Here is a 12,870-nt window from a genome sequence, read left to right as displayed (position 1 = left end):
TTGTATATACCAACCACTACTAGACTGCCTATGCATCTCATAGTCCTTAATGTAGTTATACAAACCCTGTAAAAGCTACAGACGTGCCGTTGTCCCCCATTTTATACAGGCAACCGAGGCCTAAATTTAGGAAGCTGCTAAAACAGAGGCAGCAAAACACCAGCTCCATGTCCAGCTGTGCCTTCCCCTTTGTATTCTCTTCTTGAAAGACTGAATCCTTGTCTGGGTCTGGAGAAGAGTATTTCCATCCACGAGTCTTTCAGTCTGCATATGCCTTACTGAACATACAAATATGAAAATGAGCAATTAGTCGTCTGAGGCCTACCAACATGTACCTATCAGCTCATAAATTTATCAGCTCATATGATGTAACCACAGCCTTTTGATTTAATATCCCATTTTTCCTTCTATGTTAGAATGCATGGGAAAAATACGCTCATCTGATTATAGTTACCTAATTTAATGTGAAAAAATCCCTATATAAATTTACTCCCTCCTTGCCTCTTGCTGTCCAAGAAACATGTTAGACTGCATCCTGCTCAGAAGCTGACTTTGCAAAGGCACTGCCAAGTCACACCAGTGCCACATAGCCACACCACCACCACAGGTCAGCTCAATGGCAGCTCCTTCCCTCTTGAAAGGGGGGCTGTTACTGTTGGAAGTGGAGAGGAAAGGGTCTATCAGGGAATCACCTCCCTGCTGGGAAGGGTCCCTTGGTACTTCTCATTGTGCTTGACAGTAATTAACTTGTTTGATAGCAGCAAGTACATCAGCTGGAGTGTTGGTTATTTTCCTCAGTATAAAATTTCAGTACAGATACTTTATAGTCATTCAGAATTTTTTTACTCACATACTAAGGCTCTTTTCTTTCCAGGATGCCTCTGTTCCTGTGTTTGGAAAAGTACCCTTTTGCTGTGGTTGCTCTCTTACATTTTTGCTCTCTGTTAGTATTTCTGAAGAAGACTGTCAGAAGCACTCTGTGTTGGTTTTGTAAAACAGGTTTTACATATGCTCTTGTCAAAGAGCAAACCAGGGTTGTCTGGCTTTGAACACTCCAAAATGAAACAAAAATAAAGATTTGCAAAGTTAAAACACCCCTGCTCACGCGGATTTATTCTAAGGGAAATGGGCAAAGAATTGGTCCCAGGAAGATTGCAATACAGGAATCCCTGGATTCCTAGACAAAACCTGTCTAAATGAGTTTGTGGTCAACACTTGAAACAAGCAATTGGCCCTCCCATCAGCTCTTACAACAGCCCGATTATGGCAGAGCTCCATGTGGCTGGCACGGAGAGCTCCTCTGTGGCTTCTGCTGGCAGCATGACGTGTGAAGGTGCGGTAATACATTAACTTTGCACAGCAATATGGAAACCACTGTTTCTTTTGATTCTACCTGGAATGCTGTTTTTTTTCTACTCAGCATGTAAACATGTGAGCAAACAGGGAGAATGGTTTAAAAAGCAGCAAGCATGATTAAAATGCTTAAAGGAGGGGAAGCTGCTGTGCAGCTAGGCAGAAGTGAGAGGGAGGCAACTCAGAGGGACAAGGGATTTGCGCAGGGAGCCAAAGAAATATTTGTCTGGAAGCCATAAGAGAAAATAAAGAAAAGTATGCTTTATAATAAATATCAAGAGGATCTTTTATCACTAAGATCTAGCAGGCTGGGAAATATTTTCTTCAGGGAAGATCTGGACTTTAAAGTCTAACAGAGATTTTCTAATAGCTAAAGAATAAACACATGCATAGAGTAATTAAAATAGTATTAGATTCCCAGGCAGAATGTATAAATGAAACAGGAATAGCACTTTTAGAGCAGCAAGTATTATACAGCACTGAAAACCTATTGAGACAAACCTGTCCCATGGTCAGCCACCTACAGTCTCTTATCAGTGACTGCGTCAGAAAGAAGTAATGGGAGAAATTAAATAAGTCAGTACAAAACCAATAAGGAGGTTGAGGAAACACAGAATCTTTGACACAAAATCAATATGTTGATCACTTTTAGTTGTCCAGCTCCTTTTACAATGTGGAAATAGCTGGTGTGCAGTGCCATAATGCAAGAAAAGCTTACTGCATGCTTTCTTGCACCTTTCTAAACAGATGATCACAATTACAAATTCTACTTTGCAATTAATGGTTCTATTTTATTACTAGTAGTAGCAGCAGCAGCAGCAATGGTTGGTGTTACAACAGCCTTGCCAGTCACAAATTGTATGCCCTGGCCTGCTGCACATCGCACTCTACAGGCACACAGTAACAGATAGAAGAGTTTAAAACCTTGATCTTACTTGTAAAATTTTGATTTGATTTAAAATTTGCTGTCTTCCAACAAAGATTTGTTTGTGTGCTTTCTTTACCACTGTGAGGAACGTGACTACTCACAATGTGGAAAGCAAAGCATGTGCAGGACGAGAATCAGAAACAAGCAAGAAAGGGGAGATGGAGAATATTAGCATCCCTGAAGACTTTATTTACTTTAGCCTCTTTGTAATGTGAAGCTTTATTTACTGCCAAGCCCCTCCACACTCAGAAAACATGGGTGAAGGCCCTGAGAATATTTAGATTGCCTTAAAACTTCTGAGATTTAAAAATGGCTGCACAGTTTGGCTTCTGTTGCTTGGCATCTGTTTTCTGAGCCTTGCAGTGCATTTGGATGACATTGTCAGGCTTTCTCCTGCAAACTGAAGAATTAGAAATTTACTGTTAAAATAAAAAGAAAAGTGAGAGAGTCATGTGATTGTGTGCCTCCAGGAGCAGAGGCTTGAAGAAAAAGCCCACCCTAGACTCACAATAAAATCAGGAGAATTAAAAACACCAGACTTAAGGATCTCATCCAAGCTTTCTGCTGTGCATATGGAAACCCAGGGTGTTGTCAGGACTAGTTAGCTAATGTCATAAAGCACTCAGAAGAGCAACGTTAGTTATTATTTAGGAGGAAACCAAAGTGTAAAGTGTTTCACATATAAATCTGCCCTTTAGAAGAGGAACATTAAAAGTGCAAGATTGAGCTCTGGATTACTGAAGGGTAATAAAGAGGTTTTAAACACAGCCATAACTCATTCTGCATGAAAATGACTCAGCAGTGCCTTGACCAAGCTAGAAACAGGACTTCTGGAAGCGATTAGGAGTGGACTGTGTCCCATCATGCCTTCCCTCACTAATCTGCTTGGGATGGTGGATGCACAGAGCAGGCCAGTGGAAAGAGCTAGCCTCAGAGCTGAGCAGAGAGACAGCGGCTCTGCACCTCTGCAATCAGCCTGTTTTTGACTCAGGAGCAGAGTGCAGCACAGTGGCTCTGCTAGCATTTACAGTTAATGCCTTGCAAAAACACGGTGGGGCCATCCTTATGCCTGTCTAGCAGTGATTTCAAGGGTTTCAGACTAGCTGTATCCTGGCTGTATGGACTGAACAATCCCACTGGCAGTCAGAGCCCATCTGTTGCAGTTCTGGAGCATCTCTGCCCATTTGCTTTCAGGCAGAGTGATCCAGTTTGCACAACTGCCACCAGGCTGCAGTGCAAGCAGAAATGAGGGAGTGGACATGATGGTGAATTTGCCTTCAAATGGGACTCCTGAGCTGAACCAACCCACTGTCACAGGTCCATCCACACCTCTGCTTGGTGAACATCAGGAATGTCAGCTCCAAGGCCAGAATATTTTAGCAGAAGGCTCAATTTGAGTCTTTCAACATTGTCCACTTTTGGGTTCATAAAAACATGGCTGATGGGGGTGAGGACTTGGTGACAGCAAACACAAGCCTGCTGACAAAAGCTTTGCTTTTCCATTGCACCTTTTGTAGACTCTTCAGATTTGCCAGCTATTCCCAGCTAAGAGTCACTGCATTCAGTTTTTTGGACCAGATCTGTGAGAAGCAGAGCTCTGCTCAGTTTGGTGGCAGTAGAATAATTCACACATGTTGAAGCATTCATTTCCTGGCTTTAGCTGCTGTAAAGCTGGACCTGTCTTACACGCTACATAACTGCTTGGAACCCGCTGGTCCATTCCCCTTTCAGATGCAACGTGAAGAGGGTGCTGTATCTTTGTTAGGAGAGAACTTAAAACAAACAAACCGCCCCTAACTGCAGTTCATGTGTATGGTTATGATTTTAAATTGCAAACAGGAGGCTACTTGGCTTTGCATGGCAAGCATTGTTTGGCAGTAGATGGTCTCCTCTGATCTCCCTGAGCCTTGGATTGTTGCTGTGAGATTGTGTCACAACTAGTCATTAATTATTTCATCAAAAGCTTATTTTTCTCATTTCCTCATCATTATTTCCACCTAGTTTCTTCTAAATTGAATCCAGTTATTGGCAAGGCTGTTTCTCCCCTAAGTGGGATTTGGGCTTTGTGGAGAAAAACATTTACCTTAGAAAAAATGTACTGTTGACACACATAGCTGAAGTGCATATGTATACATACACTGAGCAAGAAATGACTGTGTATGTGTATAAACATTGCTCTGATCCTCATTGTCCTCCAATTTATTGCAGAAGCAGATTCCCTTTCTTCCTACCTGTTAGTAAAGAGAAATATTGTCGTTCTTACCATGTGAATGAATAAACAAAGAAAAGCAGAGAAAGGAAAAAGAAGGTGAGTGCATCTATCAGGATATTATAACAATATCTTCACCTCCTTGGGAGATACTCATTTTTTAAAGTGCCACAGTATTCTTGGAAAAATGGATACCCCTCCTGGTAGTGACAGCTCTGATAGACAAAAAAGGACAGCACTACTCATGGGAGATGATGACAACCTCAAGAGAGTTGGGAATATCAAGACGAAGAAGTGAGGGAGTAGTGAGGCAGCCAAAAGGTCCAGAAAGGAGGCTAAGGCAGCTGTCCTGTCACCCACTGATGAGACAGAGCCACCAACCCCTACACCCCCTCAGGGGACAAATGCAGCTTCCCAAGCACATTGTGAGCAACAGCCCCAAGCATGGAAGCTGGTGGGCCACAGTAGGCCGGAGGTGAGAGGAATGCCCCAGGAGAGGCTCCTCAGGCAGCCCCAGCAACTCAACAGCCTGGCCGCTAAACCAAAACAGCGACAGGAAGCTGTTGTAGGAAAGCTGCTGCTGCCACCCTTACATAGCCTGGAGCTGGAGCAGCCCTGCCGCCGGAATTTGCAGCAGTTTGCTGTACCTACATAAGAGTCGTCCTGGGGAAGAGCCCAGCTGTTTTTGGGAAACACAGAGTCATCCCTCCCAATATGTTCAGCATGTCGTGCTCAAAGCGGTGAGGAATGTCAGCAAGATCACTTCTGTGCCTGACTCAGCAATGACCGATGATAAGCGCGGTTTGTCCCGCAGCTTGTGCTAAAGAGCGCAAGACCGCAAGGGCTCCAAGTCTTTCACAACACGAGCACAAGAACAGAGGAGCAGTGACACTGGGCCAGGCCAAAGGTCTTTCTAGCTCCTGTCTCCAACAGTGGGCAAAAGCAAAATGCCTGGGGAAAAGTATGAGCGCAGGGTGAGCACATACAATATTTCCCCTGAGTGCTCTTCCAGCCGCCAGCCATCTCCAGATTAGAAATTTCTGGAGCCAAGTATGTTTTTATGTACTTAGAGCCCTGTAAGAAGCCCTGGGTTGTATCCTTCAACAGTCCTTGTGCTTCCCCTAATGCTTGTGCTCTCTCAAGACTTATTCTTTCTGATCTCTTATTTATATGCCCTCCAGATACTCTTCACCCTCTTCATGCTGGATCTATGACTCTCCAAGGCATTCATCTGAATTTTCCACCCTGAATTTTCCTCCTTTCTTCAAATTTCACCACAGCTGATGAAGAAGATGCCAAAAGCTCAAGGTCACCTACTGGGACTGTCCATCATTTGAAAGTTAACTCTTCCATGCTACAGACTCTCAAAACTTTTTGGTTCCAGGATACACGTAGTGTCTCAAGTTTCCTCACCATCACCAGTTCTTTTTGACCCTCATTTTGCAGTTCTCTGTTCAGGGCTGGTACCCCTCTCTGAGGTTCATCCATACTCCCCAAAAACCTCTGTGGATTATTTGAATTTCCCCAACATTATTATTAGTAGTAGTAGTATTAATTTTGGCTTATTTGTAGCTGAACTGTTGATGAAAAGTGGTGGAGCAATTTTCTGATGCTGTCACCTTATGTAACCAAGGTTAGGCTGCAAAGTGTGTAACACTCCTGAGTGAGGTGGATTAAATGTACATTGATCTCTGCAAAGCGCGAAAAAGACAAAAGCTGCAGTCTTTTTCCAGAAATCCCCATGCAATCCTTCTTTTTGGCTCCTGAGAAAGACCCATTAAACTGTCTGCAAGCCCTTATTGGCAAAGACCCTGTTCTGAGGGTACACGACATGTAGTGGCCCAGTCTTACTAATTCAGAACTGACAGTGAGAAGATGAGTTCCCGAGGTCTGCCCCACGTGGCTCATTCCCAGAAGAAGCAAGTCATTCTCAGAGCTAGGACAGTTGGGGAGGAGCCTGTATAAGAGATCACAGCTGTCCCTTTTGGGAAGGCGGTGTCCATACTTCATCCTGGAGTTCCCCAGTGATGAATCACCTCTCCAAGAAAGCTGTTCCCATCAGCGCAGCAGGTTCAAAGAACAGCTCTTGCACCCATGGCAATGTCAAGCCTCTGCTCTCTATGCTTTCTGTTGGATTGTCATCAACCTTGACATGCAGAGCCCACTGCTGCTCTGCCTGGGGAAAATATACCAAGTTTCCTTACTAGGGCTACAAGCTTTGGAACAGCACTTTCCATCTCCTGGTGAAGATGGACTAATCCGGTGAATCAAAGGGAGGCTGTTATTCCTCTCACCCCTCATTCCCAGTGGAAAGGGAGGAGGTCAGGGAAGGTGATATGATTTTTCTTACTTTCTTCACCAGTAATCAGAGTGAAGGATTGAGTCTCATGAGCTCTGGGCAATTTTTTCCCCATCCACATGCTCCAGGGATACTCATTATAAAAAGTTAATTTTTTGTCTGGACTCTGAAGTTGAAGTCTATTGCTCATAGACTGATAAACTCTGGGCAGAATTCTTGTAAGCACCTCCATATTCCCCTGTGCTGCTACTGAGGTGTAAAGACCACTTCCACATATCTGCAGGGAGCATGTTTAACGCCCATCACTCTGTGGCTTCTCACAGCCAGTAGGTGCGTATCATTTCAAGTGGTGTTCTTGTGAGCTCCTGAGTGGTGTCCTGCCATAAGATACCTTAATTTAGAAAAGCAAATAGTGAGGCAAGCTTCATCTTGCTGCACACACAAAGAAAAGACAGCATGTAGAAAAATGCGTAGCTTAACCCTTGGATACTCATCACAAGGACTCAGCACAGGAGCCATCACAGCACTTCTGGAGCCTAAAACTTCTGCCAAGCCAGGAATTGCTCACCTCTGCAAATGGCACTGGGAGAATCCGTTTGTATTCTAACCCTGCAGTATATCATGACTTCAAAACCATCCCAAGCAGATGATCAGCTGCAAACTGGTCCGGGGCTGGAGTGAGCTCTTCCACTAGAAGGAGCACGCAAAGCATAGAGGAAAGCTATTATCAACATAAACAGAGTTTTATTTTGGCTTTGCCAGTTCTTGCCCATTTGTGTCTGGTGTGAAGTCATTGTCCTGCAACTAACAGCAGGCACACTCGTGCATGACATTATCAAAGCAGAAGATGTTGTCACGCTCCACTGGAATTAGAAATATTGCCAGGAAGGGGAATGAATATTTTTAAATATGGTGTTGCTACATCCCTGTGCCTCTGCAGAGCAGGAAAATGTTTTAAGGATTCTTACTTAACCTCTGTATCACCATATAAACAAAAAAAGATTATTTCACAGCTAAAATTTATCTGTGTAAAATGTTGGAATAAAAAAGAATACTTAAAACCCAGCTAATGCAAATATGTAAATCAGCCACTGGCTGGAAATGTTTCACTCAGTTCTGGCACCCCAGCACAAGGGAGACATGGAGTTCCCGGAGTAAGTCCATTGAAGGGCTTCTACAATGATTAAGGGTCTGCAGCATCTCACTTGTGAGTAAAGGCTGAGGGAGCTGGGCCTATTCAGCTTGAAGAAGAGAAGGCTTGGGGGGATCTGAACAATATGTATCTGAAAGGAGGGTGTCGAGAGGTTGAGGTCAGACCCTTCCTGGTGGTGCCAGGAGATAGGATGAGAGGCAACAGGCACAAACTAAAACGCGGGAAGCTCAACCTGAACACAAAGAAGAACTTCTTTACTGTGAGGGTGACTTGAGTATTGGAGTCTCCTTCCCCAGAGATATGCAAGAGCCAGCTGGACGCAGCCCTGATCAATGTGCTGTAGGTGACATTGCCTAAGCAGGGAGGTTGGACTAGATGAACTCCAGTGGTTTCCTCCAGCCTCAACCATTCTGTGATTCTGTGAAAAATGTTATTACAGCATTCCCCTCCACCCACACTTTCATTCTACCTATTCCTTTAAATCATTCATGGTTTTAAAATTATATTAAATATTTTTAGTAGTCATTATAGAGACTGTGAGTTCCTAGGGGCAAGAACCAGCTTTTTCCCCCAACATCTAATACAACAAGGTTTGCTAATAGCCAAGACATCTGTTCCCATATAAATATTAATGCTATACCTCAGCATGGCCCCTCTGATAGTTGTCAGGGCTGTAATTCACAACACACATCTCACCAAGAGATTTCCATGCACAGCACTCCAGAGCCCTAACAAGCTTTGAGCAGACAAGAGAACAGCCTGGCAAGCTGGCAGTGACAGCAAAAATGGACATTCTTTCAGCAAACCCAGAGATTTATACAATGTCTTCTAGAACAGCAATACATTATGGAAACACTACAGATCTGCATAATTGCACTCTACATGATGCCATCTACTCCACACAGCCCACTGTGCTGGAATATGTGCACTGATCACCTAAGGTACATTGGGCTCCATTTAAAACACATTAGCACTAATCATTGCATCTTCTCACACTTCCTATGCAAGGAAAAACACCAGGAGGAATGCATTGCTCTGCCCTCCCCCATGCACATGCAGAGACTATACAGCAGCATCATGTCCCACTCTCAACAGACCTGAGGCTCAGCATGACGTAGGTTATCTCCTTCTGGAGGTACCATCACTATACATAGCACATGGATTTAATTTTCAACAATCTGGCTGGTTTAATGGTAATTATTCTCTTTAAGAGTTTATAGTGAAACATTCATACCCCTAGACCAGCCTAGCTCGAAGGAGCTGTTGTTAGTGTCAATGCCATCAGCCTGCCTCAGAAGTCCCTTTTCTCCGTTGCTCACCCTCCTGCTGCTTCCATAAAATGTAGTTTGGACACTTTTGAGCTCCCGCTCAGAGCTGGGAAGAATGTGACAGCAGTGTAAAAGCTTCTGCCACATTTCAGTCCCAAACCTCCACCACAGCAGGTGTATGAGCTGCAGGAGCCCATGGGTGGCTCACACCCACAGCATGCACCAACCTGTGCGGCTGAGCCATAGTCATCTCTGCAGCTTCCTTTGGTGCTGGCACCACTCACTGAACTGAGCTCTGAGTTTTTCACATAAAAGAGCAGCTGGGTCTCTCCTTCTCTCTTGCATTTGTTTCTTGTGGACTTTAACAGCAGCTGCATATGTGATGCTGGGGAGTGTGAAAGAGATATAAATTAGTAAAAAGTCAGAGTTCTGCTAGGAAAGACACACAGAGACCAGAAAGCTAAAGGGACCTCACAGTGCCAGTGGCAGTTCTGAGATAACTAATTTGAAAGCAAAAGGGGAATAGTATATTTTAAGTGAGGCAGAATTACACAATTAGGAGGGGCTGAGATATTACCCTGTTGACAGAGTCAGCAATAGAAAAGAGCCATGCATCAAGAGAGGAACTGGACACATTTTTGGAAATGGAGCAAACTGAGGCATAAAGCCACTAGCCAAGGTTAAATGAGCTGGAAAAGAAAGTGATTTATATGTCCTGGTCTGATAAGGGTAGGTCTTGCTGGGCTTTCAGGGCAGGCTTTCCCTGTTTCTTCATGTTCCTACGTCGCTTGTGTGTTCAGCTGATATTGATGAGATTAAATGTAACAGCTTTGGAAGTGTGAAGCCATCGCTGCTTTGAAACTCTCAGTCAATGGGACAAATCCAGATTGCATTCCCTGAAGCCAATAGAGAAAGGCTGGACTGAAACCAGTTTGGCAAAAATCAGTATTCAGCCTTTGATAACACGACACTGTTTAGCTTAAGCAAAGGTAGCACATTGGATCTCTTGAGAATACATTGCTCATATCAGAGAAAGGGTATTCTTTATTTCCCTATCATTGAATACTTTTCTGATGCAATATTCAGTGGCAACCAATGTACACATGGGCTGAAATGCAAGCTGAGGGAGGTTTTACATCTCCCATTGTTTCAGTGTCTCAGAAAAGTCAGTGCTATGCATATGCACAATCTAACAGAGAAATGAGGATGAAGCATCCTGGAGAGGAGACCAGCTCTTCCCTGGCTCACATATGAACATGTCCATTCAAGCACGTGTATCACATCCACCATTACCACCTACTACATGGAAACTGAAATCCTTGAACCAAGGGGAGGGAAGAGGCGTTATGGGGGGTGTCTTCCCTCTAGACTTGGTAATGCGAATGAAAAGTTACGTCAGGCTTTCTCAGAAACTAATCTGTGGTTTTCAGGCCAACATGGGCTGTTGCCAATGACAATTTGATTTCTGCATCAGCAGATCAGGTGGGGCAGAGGGAGTGCATGTATCAGCCCAATGAGACAAGGCTGAGCTCTCTGTCCACTGCCTCCTTCCCCTTTGCTTGGCGTCTCCCTGTCCTGAGTTTGGGGGTGTGGGGTGGAATTAACCTTTGAAAAACAAAATCCAGATGTACTCATGGACAGCTGCCGGCCACTCCCAGCTGGCAGCTGTGGGGTTTGCTGGGCAGCTGGGGGATTCTGTAAAGCCAGGAGGCCAAGTGACTGTGTAACACACAGGGTATTTACTAAAGGCTAGACAGATGAGATAATGGCTGTAACACACACACTAACAATACGCATTGATCTTCTCGCTGCCATTACAGGGCACAGCAACTCAGGCTGCCTCTTGCCTCCTGGAATACTGTCCTGATGTGCAGACTCTACCAAAGGTCTAGGGATGGAGGCCACCATGGTAAAGACCATTTGGCAGCTTGGCAGGGAAGTGGGTGCCATTGTAGTACACGGCACTGAAGTGGACAATCTTGCTTCAGATGAGTGCTGTGGGCTCTCCACACACACCAGCCTGTCTGAGAGTCCTCCCTGCTGGGTAGGCTGCTCTGCAGAAACAGCTGAAATGGATGCAGGAGCTATTTCTGTCAGAAGGCAGCATCAGACAAGAGGAACCCACTGATACAAAATGTGGTGTGGGATTAAAATCTGCATTCCTGGCCCTTGGAGCCGAAAAAGAAAAGATGGTGAGAGTTGCACAGGATAAATGTCATACCCTCAGCCTGGGAGCCTGGTTATGCTGCAAGCACAGTGGGGCATGATGTCCAACTACAGCTGCTGGTTAGCTCTGAGGCAATCTGAGGATATTTTTGCCATCTTCTTGCATAGCATAAACTCTCCCTAAAGCCTGAGTTTGGCCTTACCTGTCCTGATCAGATTTTGGATCAAGCCCAGAAGGTATGAAGGTTTCAACAGAAGATGGTGGGGACCAAAGCTGCTCAAACAACCCTAAAGCTGCACTGAAAGGAACTTTTACAACACAGTCCATATTTTATAAATGAAGCAAGAGATAAGAAGAGATAATAGATTAGAGAAGATAAACCCCATACTGTCCTCCACAGTCCATGATACTGATCATACCAACCTCCAACTGGCTTTAACCCAAGACACTCAGACCCTGCGTGTTTGAGGCCCAAGGTAAAGAATCTGGAGAAACACCATGAAATGAATGCAGATCTCCTGGTTATGGCCACAGTTCCTGAATGATAAACACAATTTCCTTCTCAACGAAACACTGAGAAGATAGTAACAGCCTTAAATAAAACTATTACAATAAAACACTTAAGCACACCAGCTTGCAATCCGGGATTGTGACTGAAGTGAGGAAGGTGAGAACTTGCAACACACAGCAAAAGGTAATGGCTGAACAAATCTCAGAAGCAAAAATTGCTTCCACCATCCCAGGTTTAGACTCTGATGCTTACAAGGTAGAATTACAACTGCAGTAGCAGAATTGCATGACTAACATAAAAATCAGCTCCAGAAACACCTTATAATAGTACATACTAACAGCAAATTGATCAATGCGTCTTATCTTCATGACCTTGACACAGGGATGCTCCAGCTATGTTGAACCCTGGCTGTACTCCCAGCTGGGGAAGTCTGTAGCACCTGACTGAAGAAATTCTGCATTTCTTGACTTGTTCTTAATTTTCATACATATTGGAAGAAACACCAATATATAATGAGGTACATTTTCCTCTCTATCTTAAAACAAAATCAACCTGAAACAGACATAAAGTGGCCTCCAGCCAGGATGTTCTTCAAAACTTCTGCTCTGCAGCTCAGTCAGGCTTTGTGCCCTGTGAAACCAGATTTTAATGAAGAAGGAAAGGAAGAGGAAGCAAAATCACCTGTGGCTTTGCTTCTGAAGAACTGGATGGTTGCATTAGGTTTGGTTTTGCCTGGCTTTGAACACAGGTGTTAACTACAGAAAATGTGTTGCTTTTCTGTTCTGCAGCCTACTGATTCAGAGCAAGGAATTCATGGTCTGATAGGAGGGAGTCTGTTGCAAGCAGGAAAAGTAAGGTCATGCAGTATAAAATTCTCTTTAAGTTGCTACATTTGGAATGCATATATGTGCTACTGGCTATCATTTTTTCTGTATGTACAGCCAAGTGAAACTGTAAGCAATGTGAATTTGAAAATCACAAG

The 12,870-nt window shown here is 44.1% G+C and overlaps 1 long non-coding RNA gene across 1 annotated transcript in view; it reads right to left on the bottom strand.

The window, feature by feature from the left end:
* Positions 1-2,447: 2,447 nt before the first annotated feature.
* The window catches only part of LOC133277377 (uncharacterized), a 52,976-nt gene continuing 42,553 nt past the window's right edge, over positions 2,448-12,870 (bottom strand). Inside the window, exons 2-5 of the long non-coding RNA XR_009746177.1 lie at positions 7,358-7,479; positions 5,142-5,441; positions 4,365-4,512; positions 2,448-2,674 (exon numbers count right to left, since the gene is read on the bottom strand). This is a non-coding gene — a long non-coding RNA (uncharacterized LOC133277377). The remainder of the gene's footprint in view (positions 2,675-4,364; positions 4,513-5,141; positions 5,442-7,357; positions 7,480-12,870) is intronic.

The sequence above is a fragment of the Pezoporus flaviventris genome, unplaced genomic scaffold (assembly GCF_033815535.1).
Source record: "Pezoporus flaviventris isolate CSIRO_AGI_PZ_B2104156 unplaced genomic scaffold, CSIRO_AGI_Pfla_v1 ptg000054l, whole genome shotgun sequence".
NCBI lineage: Eukaryota > Metazoa > Chordata > Aves > Psittaciformes > Psittacidae > Pezoporus > Pezoporus flaviventris.
The sequence above is the reverse complement of the archived record's forward strand: the minus strand, read 5'-3'. Positions and strand labels throughout refer to the sequence as shown.